Source organism: Lynx rufus, unplaced genomic scaffold (assembly GCF_022079265.1).
Source record: "Lynx rufus isolate CCGP_SWC_20201006 ecotype Redwood Valley unplaced genomic scaffold, mLynRuf1.p SCAF_11, whole genome shotgun sequence".
Classification (NCBI taxonomy): Eukaryota; Metazoa; Chordata; class Mammalia; order Carnivora; family Felidae; genus Lynx; species Lynx rufus.
This window is the reverse complement of record NW_025814825.1, coordinates 41,337,613-41,348,256: the sequence shown is the minus strand read 5'-3', so window position 1 is coordinate 41,348,256 and position 10,644 is coordinate 41,337,613.

The window sequence follows — 10,644 nt, the reverse complement described above, 5'->3', positions numbered from 1 at the left end:
GTACTTCAGAGCCTGAACTTGGTTTCTGGGTAGGCCTGCAGCCCAGTGCCCCATTCTGCCGGAAAGGGAGACTGAATTTTGGAGCCCTGGTGGGAACTGGCATCCTGTCTAGCAACTGAGTACCCCAAAACTACCACCCAATCACCATCTGGTCCCAAGGAGGAGGAGAAGGGCCCACAAGCCTGCTTCTCACCCCTATCCCAGCTATCGTCACTCTGTCTCAGAGCCAGAGTTGTCCCTGGCCAGATCACATGTACAGTAGGCAGAATAACGGTCCCCCAAAGATGTCTACATCCTAAAACTTAGAACCTGCGAGTATGTTATCTTACTTGGCAAAAGACATTGCAGATATGATTAAAGTTAAAGATTTTGAGAAGAGATGATCCTGTGGGCCCAATCTAATTATGAGTCCTTAGCAGAAAACCTACACAGAGAGATGTAACAACAGAAGGAAGGTCAGAGAGATGTGATGTTTCCGACTTTGAAGATAGAGGGGCACTCATCAAAGGATGTGGGCAGCCTCTTGACACTGGAAGAGGTGAGAAGACAGAGTCTACTCTACTCTAGAGCCTCCATAATGGAACACAGACCTGGAAACACCTCAACTTTATTCTGGTGAGACCTGCCTCAGACTCCTTAACAGGAGTGCTGTGTGGTGATAACCGTGTTGTTCAAAGTCACTGAGTGTGTGGTGATTTGTTACTGCAACAACATAGAGAGTCAGTAGACTGGGCGTGTCCTGGCCTCTCCCTTTCTAGTGAGTGGAAGGACCTGCCGTGAGGCACAGGAGGCCCCTGCAAGCGCAGCTGGGGTGTGGGAAGGGTGGGAGCCTCACTTGCCTGGAGGTGGGGAGGGTCAGATGGCAGGCAAAGCCCTGGGCCCCAGCCCTCTCCAATTGGCTGCCACCTGCTCAGTGTGGGCCTTCCTTAATTTCCGTTTCCCTCTGACATTTTGTGCCCAAGATACAGATCTCTCTGGGCTGCTCTGTCCCAGCCCCACCACGCTGGGAGCCCGATCTTTTCCCAGGGCCTGGGTGGGATGACATTGGCCTTGGTCCCAGACTTGCACTGAAAGTGGAACAAGATAAGGTCAAATTCTCCTCCTGGGTTCTGGATGCTCATGGGGTGGGGGGTGGGGGTGGTGGTGGTACAGGTGTCGGCACAGGGCCAAGAGCCTCCTGGCCTGAAGTGGACATGACAAGGTGGGCAAGTCCAGCCATGTCCTACCCCCCAGGTATCAAGGGCTGGGAATGGAGAACCCAGGCCCTTTGTTTTGCTTCTCCAGGATAGTTATGGGATTCCTGTCCCTTTAAATGGGATGGGCTGCCTTTTGCCAGGACTAGGGACCAGAACATGGAGAAGACACTGGCCTCACTCCCTTTCTTCACTCCAACAGGAGAGCCCCTTTCAGCCCCTCCCACCATCTCAGAGATGAGCCTCACATGGAAGCTATAGCTGTTGGGGCACCTGCTGCTACCCAGACTCTGCAGACACTCGGGAGCTACTCTAAGCCTTGGGCTCAGCCCCAAGACCTTTAGCCCCATGTCCATTCTGCCCTTCATTCCAGGCACCAGCCAGCTAGTTTTCCAGAACCCCTGAGCAACTGGGCAGCCCTGCTTCTGAGCCCTGGAACAGGGGGGTCCTCAGGGCCGAAGACCCAAAGCTGACCTGGACTCTGGGCCGGGCTTCATCCCCATTGTCTGAACCGGGGCCTGGACAAGCCCCGGGGGAACACACTGGGGGTCAGTGCAGAAGCTGAGCCCCAGGCTGTTCGACTCCATGTTCATTCGCCTGAGTGTCTAATGTGCATTCTGGGCCCATGTTTGTGTACTACGAGTTCGGGATTTTGTATCTGTATGTGTGTGGGCAGCCCCACGTGTGTGTGGGTGTGCGCAGTGATGTAGACCTCCCTCCCTAGCACGCCCCTGTGTTGTCAAGGGCTCAGGCAGGGCCTGGGGGCTGGAAGGGCGGTCCGCGGAGTCCCCTGTAGTGCCCGGCAGGGACTGCAGAACGTGATGGGGCCCTGGCTGGCTCTGGACTCTGGGTCCTCGTGTCCGTGGAGGCGGCCGCAGGGCGGGCCGCCTGCGTCAGCCTTGAGCGGCCATCAATAGCGCGCGGTTAATTAATTTGATGGGAACAGCAGGGACCGCCGTTTGCATTTAGTGAAGTTCCAGGAACTTCCAACCTCATCTTCATAATTGGCCTCATAAATTGTAAGAAAGAGAGAGATCAGCAAAGCGGGAGGGAGGAGGGGCTGCCCGTCCGTCCTTATTTAATTTTATTGCTGAAATTCATCTTTTTAGCCTCCTCTGGAATCGGCTCTCCCTGCCGGATTTGCCTAATCATGATAAATTAATATTCATTTCCCCGCCTCTCACCCAGCTCCCGCGCTTGGATGGAGTTGAGCAGGGCTCCTTCCAGCCCCGTGGCCAGGCCTTGGTGGGAGCCTGAGGGGGTGGGGACCCCCGAAAAGAAAGCAGAAAAGAAAGCGCAGCCTGGGGAGGGGGGGGGGAGGAGAGCCTGGGAGAAGAGGTGCCTCTGTTACCGTGGGGAGGTGGGAGGGGGAGATTCAGGGTGATTGACTGGGACTCTCAGATGAGGGGCTCCTGAGGCCCCCTGCTGGTTCCTGCGCAGGAACAGCCCAGAGTGTCCAGGGTGTGAATGAAGATCGACTCCCCCCCGCGAGGTAGGGTTAGGTGGGAGGGGCCGGAAGACTCTGAGAGGCCCCTTTGGAGACCCAGAGGCCTGGAAGAGGGAAGACAGGATGGATTTGGGAGATGGATTTTGAAGGCTAGCTCCAGTTGAGAGGTGGGGGGAGGAGAAGGCTCCGCTGCCCGTCTGACCTGGCCTTGGCCCCACACCCCTGCTGACTAGGTGCAGGCCACCTTGCCCTGGGCAGACTCCAGTGGGACCCGGCCTCTGGTCTCTGACCAGCAGAAGTGGCGCCTCCACTTCCCTACAGCCTAGGCCGGCTGGGCGGCTGGCCCTCTGAAACTGGGTACCTTGGCTGGGCCGTGTGATTGCCCCAGCTACTGCTCTTCCTTGGTGAGGCCCTTTCCCAAACCCTGTAGCAGGGTTGCCCGGAGGGGAATGCAGGCCTGCTCTTCTCAGTGGGGCCCTGGGAGGGCTTTAGATTGTATTCAGCTCCTTGCCCTATTGTACAGATGAGGAAACTGAGAAGCAGAGATGGGTGGTGACTAGCCCAGGGTGTCACGCGGAAGTCAGCGGGGTTGGGACCAGGAGTGAGGGATGCTTTCACCCCCTCTGGAGGCTGGGTGTGGTGGGCAGGATTCTAAGGAAGACCTCAGTGACCTTTACCCTCTCCCTTTTGAGGGTGGGTGGAGCCTTCAATTATGACGAGGTATTATTCCCCGTGGTAATATTACCTTATATGGCAAAAGGGAGATGATCTGGGTGAGCCTTGGCTAAGCCCATGAGACCTTTAAAAGCAGAGTTTTCTCTGGCTAGTAGAAAGGGGCAGTCAAAGAGAGTCCAAGCATGAGGAGTCAACACACCTTTGCTGGCTCTGAAGATGGAGGGGGCTGCGTGCAAGGACCAGGGAGAGTCGTGGAGAAACTTAGAGTAGCCTTTAACTGACAGCCAGCAAGGAAAGGGGACCTTAGTCCTATAACCACAAAGCACTGAATTCTGCCAACAGTGAGAATGAGCATAGAAGCTGATCTCCTCCCCGGGGCGCCTGGGTGGCTCAGTCTGTTGGCATTCGACTTCAGCTCAGGTCACGATCTCATGGTTCATGGGTTCGAGCCCCACGTGGGGCTCTGTGCTGACAGCTCAGAGCCTGGAGCCTGTTACGGATTCTGTGTCTCCCTCTCTCTCTGCTCCTCCCCTGCTCACGCTCTATCTCTCCCTGTCTCAAAAATAAATGAACATTAAAAAAAAAAAATTAAAAAAAAAAGAAGCTGATCTTCCCCAGAGCTTCCAGGTGAGGTCTCGGCCTGGGCCAACACCTTGATTTGGGCTGTGTGGGACTGGAAGCAGGAAATTCAGCTGAGTCTTCCTGGACTTCCAGCCTAAAGAGCTGAGACCATTAATGGATTTTGTTTTCAGGGGCTAAATTTGTGAAAATCTGTTATGCAGCAATAGAAAGCTAATACACAGACTTAGGGGAAGGGTGTCTTAGGAGACTCCTATGATGGGAAGGAGGGAGATAAAGTTGGAAGAGGTCTGGGTCTCTATCCCAATGCCATTTCTCTCCCCCCACGCTCCCACATATCAACACTTGACTGGAGCTGCTCCCCAGCTGCCAAAGTCATCACATCTCCCTATTGCTTTACCTGGGATCCAACCCTTGCAAACATTTAAATTTGTGACTCTTGCAAGGTGGAGCCTGAACCCCAGGGTTATGAGGAGCAGGGATTCACCTCTCATAGCAAAGGGTCCTTGACAGGAGGAACTTCTATGGAATTTGCTCAGGCAAAGCCTTCCAAGATGTGGGTAGGGGCAGGCTAATTCAGTGCAATTGCAGACAGAGATTCCCTTCCCATCCCAGAGTTTTTTGGTTTTGTTTTTAATTTTTATTTATTTTTGATACAGAGAGAGAGAGAGTGTGTGAGTGGGGGAGGAGCAGAGAGGCTCCTCTGCTCCTCGGTTTCCTGAGCTCCTTTCTGGGAGTGGCTGTAGCTGGATCTCACTGGGCTTTCTAGTCTCTCTCTCTCTCTCTCTCTCTCTCTCCCTCCCTCCCTCCCTCCCTCCCTCCCTCTCTCTCTCTCCTTCCCTCCCTCCCTCCCTCCCTCCCTCCCTCTCTCTCTCTCCTTCTCCCACGTATCTAAAGCAAAGAGACCTAAGTTTTCAGTATGTGGAGGGTTCCTAATACTGATGCTGACAGTCATAGCCCATGGCCCGGAAACCTGGAGTTCTGAATCAGCAAATGCCCACTTGCCCTGAGATGGGAGCTCCTGACCTCTAACCTCCAGAACCAGTGGTATGGGGGACATAGACTCTAAGCTCTAACCCTGCTAGAAGCAGGGGTTCTGGCTCTATAGCTCACATATATCCCTATACATTCCTGACACGTGGTCCCCACACATGTCCATGCACATACCTGATCTCTACCTGTCAGCCCCACACATGCCTGATTTGATTCCACATGGGCTCCACACAGGGCTTGATGGGTGCCTAGACTGGCCTGAGACACCACCTTCCCCCAGCTCCAGATTTCCCCTGAGAAATCCTCTCTCATCACTGTGACTTTGGACTCAATGGACTTTGGACTTTGGGAGCACTTTGGGGCCAGTTTGACAAGGGCCTCTGGTCAGGCCACCCTACCTACCTGCTAGACCACACACCCATTGGAAAGGAATCACCCCCCTGGCCTGTTCCTCTTCCCCTCAAGCTGCCTAATGGGGAGAAAGCCTGGGACCCTTAGTGTCTGACCTGAGGAGACAAGGCCTCAGAGGCCATGCCCTTCTTCTCCCTGACGGAGAACAGTCCTGGAGCGCTGGGCAGCTCGTTTCTCACCTAAGGGGCCAAGGACTGCAGCCCCCACCTCAGAGCTTCTGAGAGCCAAGGTTCCCCACCCCCACCTTGAGGGCCTCCCTAGCCTTCCACCACCCAAGTGCATACTGAAGCTTCAGAATCAAGTAAAGGAGGAAGGCTCCAGGAAGATGCCCTAGAGAAGCCCTACTTGCTGCCCAATCTATACTATGCAACTATGCAGCTTCAGTTTTTACTGTGAAGTACAGACTCAGACCACAGATATCCCTCCAGAGCCTGGCTCCATAGGCAAGAGGAAAGCTCTCTTCTGCATGTTTCAAGTTCTATCTTTCTGGACCTCACTCCCTCTACCCGATAGGAACAGACAATCAAGCCTCTCTGGGATCTGGAAAGGGAAGGGCTGCTCCGACGCACAGGGATGGCGAGACACAGGAATGCTCCAGGGGTCATCTTCAGGGAGAGGGGGGTCGCCAAAAATGGGTATCATGAGAGCGGAGCCTTGGGGTGGGCTGGGCCGCTACTGCCAGGTGTATAGGGGGAGGGATGGGACAGGTATTGAGGTCGACGGGCGCACTTCCCAGAACAGACCAGCAGAGGGCGCGCGAGGACCGACGAAGAGGACGGGCGAAGCGGCCCTGCGGTGTGCGAAGGCCGGGATGGGGGTGTGGCAGAGAGTGCGCCAGGTACGGGGAGGAACCGCCTAGTGGAGCTTCTCTCCCAGGTCGGGGAAGGGGAGTAGGAGGTTGGGGCTGGAAGGGTCCGGAATGCGCTGCCGCTACGCAGCCCCTCCCTCCTCCTCCAGAGGATGGCTTGGGGGATGTGGCTTAGTACCCCTCCATGGGTGGGTAGACCCTCCCCATCACCCGGCAGGGAGCAGGATCCTGGACTGGTTACCTTAATGTGGTATGCTGGGGACCCTTTTCCCAGACTCACCTCTGGTCCGGATTCTGTGCCTCAGTTTCCCCCTGGGTGAGTTCTGTCCTTGCTACTGGAAGCTATAAACTGGGAGACCAGGTGGGGTGAGACGACCAGTAAGAGGGAACCAGTACCCTCCCCTTCCCTCCCCAACCTTGTAGCTGAGCTTTGAGAGGAAATAGAAAAAGAGGAGAGGAGAAAAGAGCGATGGAGGGAGAGGTGACGCTGGGGAAAGCAAATGGAAGGGGCGAGTGGAGGGGGGGAGGAGGGTGGCTAGAGTGGGTAGGAAGAGGGACCTAACCTCTCAGCGGAAGCTCTCCCAGCTCTTGGGCAATCTGTGACTCCTCTGGGCTGTGCCGGGGGCCGAGCTCTCCGCTGCATCCCGGAACCTTCGCTCTGCCTGTAGGCCCCCTCCAGCCGCCATGATTTATAGCTGGGCCAGGCCTAGCGACCTTGGACGGATAACTAATGACGGGTCAATAACGCTACAGAAAACGTGAACTGGTAAGGGAGGAGGGACGAGGCCCATTAGCCGTCATTTTCTCTCTAATCCTGGTGCCTCTCACTGCAGTCTCCTTGCTGGGGTTTTCCCCAGGGCCTCTTGATGGGTCTGAAAGGTGACAGTTAACACAGCTGAAACAGGAAAAGGGGAGGAGGGACCTGAATGTACTAGAGAGACCCAAAATGGGTCATATGAGGGTGAAGGAGACAGGTGCCCTGTCCGGGAAATACTTCCCACTCCCCCTATTCTGTAGACAGGAGTAGGTCACATGTTGGGAAGCTAAAGTTAGCAGGTCAGTTCCTGTCAGGCAGAAGGCAGGGCACCTGCCTTTCTCTCCCAGGGAGAGAAATAGGGAGAAAGTGCAGAAATAGGAAGGGGGTGCCCTCTACTCCACCACCTCCACCCAGCTCCCTCCCCTGGCCCATATCTCTGGAGGTGTCCTCTGCCTCCCCTCACTCCAAGCTACCCAAAGTGAGGGTGTTTACTTCAGTCCTGGGGACACCTCATATTCGGCCTGTGTCCCTGCTTGCAGGTGGGCTGGGGAAGCAGGGGCCCATCCATGTCTCAATTCCTAGGTCATCTGGTTCCTTTTTTTTTTTTTTTTATACATTTATTTATTTCTGATAGAGAGACAGAGCACAAGTGAGGGAGGGGCAGAGAGAAGGAGACACAGAATCAGAAGCAGGCTCCAGGCTCCGAGCTGTCAGCACAGAGCCCAACTCGGGGCTCGAACTCACAAACCGCAAAATCATACCTGAGCTGAAGTCGGACGCTTAACTGACTGAGCCACCCAGGCACCCCATCTGGTTCCTATTGATAGTGGACCAAAGCCTTCTTTTCCCAGTCTGGCCACTCCCTTCTTCCTATTTGAGGTCACCTGGGTCATCCTCTGGGTCCCCAGTCTATTTTTGACACCTCAGGAACCCCAGAGTTGAAAGGAAGGAAGTAATTCTCTCAATACCTGACCTGATAGAAAAATCTCCCCTAATAATCTCTGTTGGCATCAAGGTGCCTATATAAATGTTTTTCCACCTTATAGTCCCATTTTGTGGATGAAGAAGTTGGAGCTCAGAAGCATAGTCAGCAGAGAGAGGAACTGAAACTTGAATTCACATCCTCTGGCTCCAAATCATAGCATCTTCCCTCCCGGTCACTACAGGATCCTGGGCTCCTGCCCCATCAGCTCATCCTGAACTCCTGCCCAGAGTAGACAGAGGGTAACAGAACTACCCTGGAGGAAGTATTGGGTGGTGGCAATGGGGAATGGGCCTGCATGTACCCCTCATGTTGGGGACCAGACTCCCGGTGGGTGTACATATATGGACTTGTGTGTGCTCGTTCATTCACGCTATCGCTTATTCCTTCAACAAACAGGTATTGAGTGGCAACCATGTGCGGTGACCTGGGGACATAGGGGCAGCACTGGGGAGCTTATAGTCTAGCGAAGGGAGTACACAGAATAGGTATGTCTGTGGTGTCTGGCAGTGAGTGGATTCCCCGGGGAGCAGAACCAAGCATGAGCAGAGGCAGATGCAAGGCACCAACTTCTGGGGATAGAGACACTAATCATTACCCATCACCTCAGCCCCTCAATCCACATCCAGACTGTCACATATCAAACTTGCTTCTTATACTGTCTTACTTGATCAGCCTGGCTCCAGCACTGGCTACATAATTTTGGGGCCCCATGACCAAATGAAAATTCAGACTCCTTATTATAAAATTATAAAGAATTTCAAGACAGCATTAAACCAAGCACGGGGCCCTTCTAAATGCAGGGCCCCCTGGGACTGCACTGTTCATATGCCTGTAAAATTGTCCCTGGCTGGCCCTTTCCCATTCATTGACCTCTTGGTTTTCTCTTTTTTTTTTTCTTTTTTTTTTTCGGTAATCGCTTTACTCAACGTGGGGCTCAAACTCAAAATCCAGAGATTGAGAGTCACATTCTCTTCTGACCAGGTCAGCCAGGTGCCCCTGCCCTCCCCTTTTCTATGTCTGGTGCTGACTTAGGCCTCACAGGTCCCTCATGTGGACCTGCCTCGGCCTCCTTGCTGGCCCTCTAGCCTCCAGGCTCTTCCCAACTGCAGCCTCCTGACTCTTGTCTATGTGATGACAAGTCTCCTCACTTCTCGCTGACACTCACCCAGTGCCATTTGCCTGCACTCCTGGCCCCTTAGACTCCTCGGCCCCAAACACTCCCTACAGGTTCCCATTTTCATACCTTTTTTTTTTTTTTTAAACAGAATTCAATTCCTTTTGAGAAATCATTCTTCCTTTAGCCACCTCCTCCAGGAAGACTTTTCTGATTTTTCTGTTGGAGATCTCACGTCACAACTAAGTACTTGGGTCAAAGCACAAATCATCTTCTGCCTTCATTCATAGCCATTTGTCTGCTGCCTCTCATAGACTTAGAATTCTGGAAGACAGGGATGATGTCATATTCATCATTGTAAATTCCACAGTACCTAGCTGACATGTAGGGGCTCAGTTAATATTTGTTGTTACAGCTGTGTGTGTGTGTGTGTGTCTGTGTGTGTGTCTGGAAACCCTGAATTGTGTGCGCAGAGCTTGTATGTAGGGGTTGTGCCCACAAACAAGCATTTCTGCTTATGTGTACACATACCTCCATGTCGATGGATGTACAGGCATATTGGGGGCATACATGTGCACGGAGGTAAGTGTTGTTTTTGGAGGCGTGTGTACTAACCACAGGTGCACGGATTTATGTTGGTGGGTATGCACCCAGATTTGGATGGCAGATGTATGCCCATGCATGGCACAAAAACATGCGTCTCTGGTCCTGTGAGGTGGGGGTTGTGCCTGGACAGGAGCTGCAGGTGCACTGTGCAAGGACACAGGCGGCTGGCGCGTGTGCGGACCATGTGTGTGCACAGCTGCGTGTCCTGGCCGCCGGCAGGCCTGCCCAGTGCGCCTAGCGCTCCCGCTGAGCTCGCCGCTTTGTTCCTCCGCCGCGGGCGGCCGCGTGGGCTCCTGGCTCCTAGGCCTGGGCGGCTCGGGCCCTTCGTGATTGGCGGCCAGGCGGGTAGCATGGCTCCCTCCCGGGCGGGCGGAGCCAGATCGGCTCCCGTTACCGGCGCAGGGGGTAAGGGTGGGGGTGGGGGGGGCGCCAGGCCATCCATCTTCTGTTATTACAGCGTAATGGGGCTGCTCGGGCGCCCGCCCATTTGTCATCGGCCTCGTTCGCTGATAACGGGCATTTGTCATCACTTTCCTCTGCGCCAATGTCATCAGCGCCGTTGACAGGCGGGGCGGACGCGGGGGGCGGGGGGCGGGCGGGGTGTCGTGTGCATGAGCACAGGCGCGCACACATGCTTGTGGTCCTGCTGGACACACGCTCTTGCACATACAAACGGGCACACGAACCCAAGGGGCACACCGAACCTGGAGGGACACATGCCCCTATGTGTGGATCAAAGCTCCCCAGAGACGGACACACATGCAGACACACACTCAGAACAGCCTCATCTGTCAAGCAGCTATTCCCAGCTGGAGATCCTCTTCCCCAGTTGAGGAGACATGTGCTGGGGGGAGGGGCTGGTTCGTGGTTAATGGCAGCTTGAGTGCAGGTGGCCCTCTGCCAGCTCCCTGTGTGCACATGTGTGACATCAGCCACCAACATTTACTGAGCCCCTTGCAGGCTCTACAGGCTTGTGTGTGACTGTGTGTCCTATTGACAGAGTGTGGCAGTGCAGGGACAGCCACATGGTTGCTCTGAGGCCTCCCAGACTTCTCAGACCCAAGGACTTTGGACAA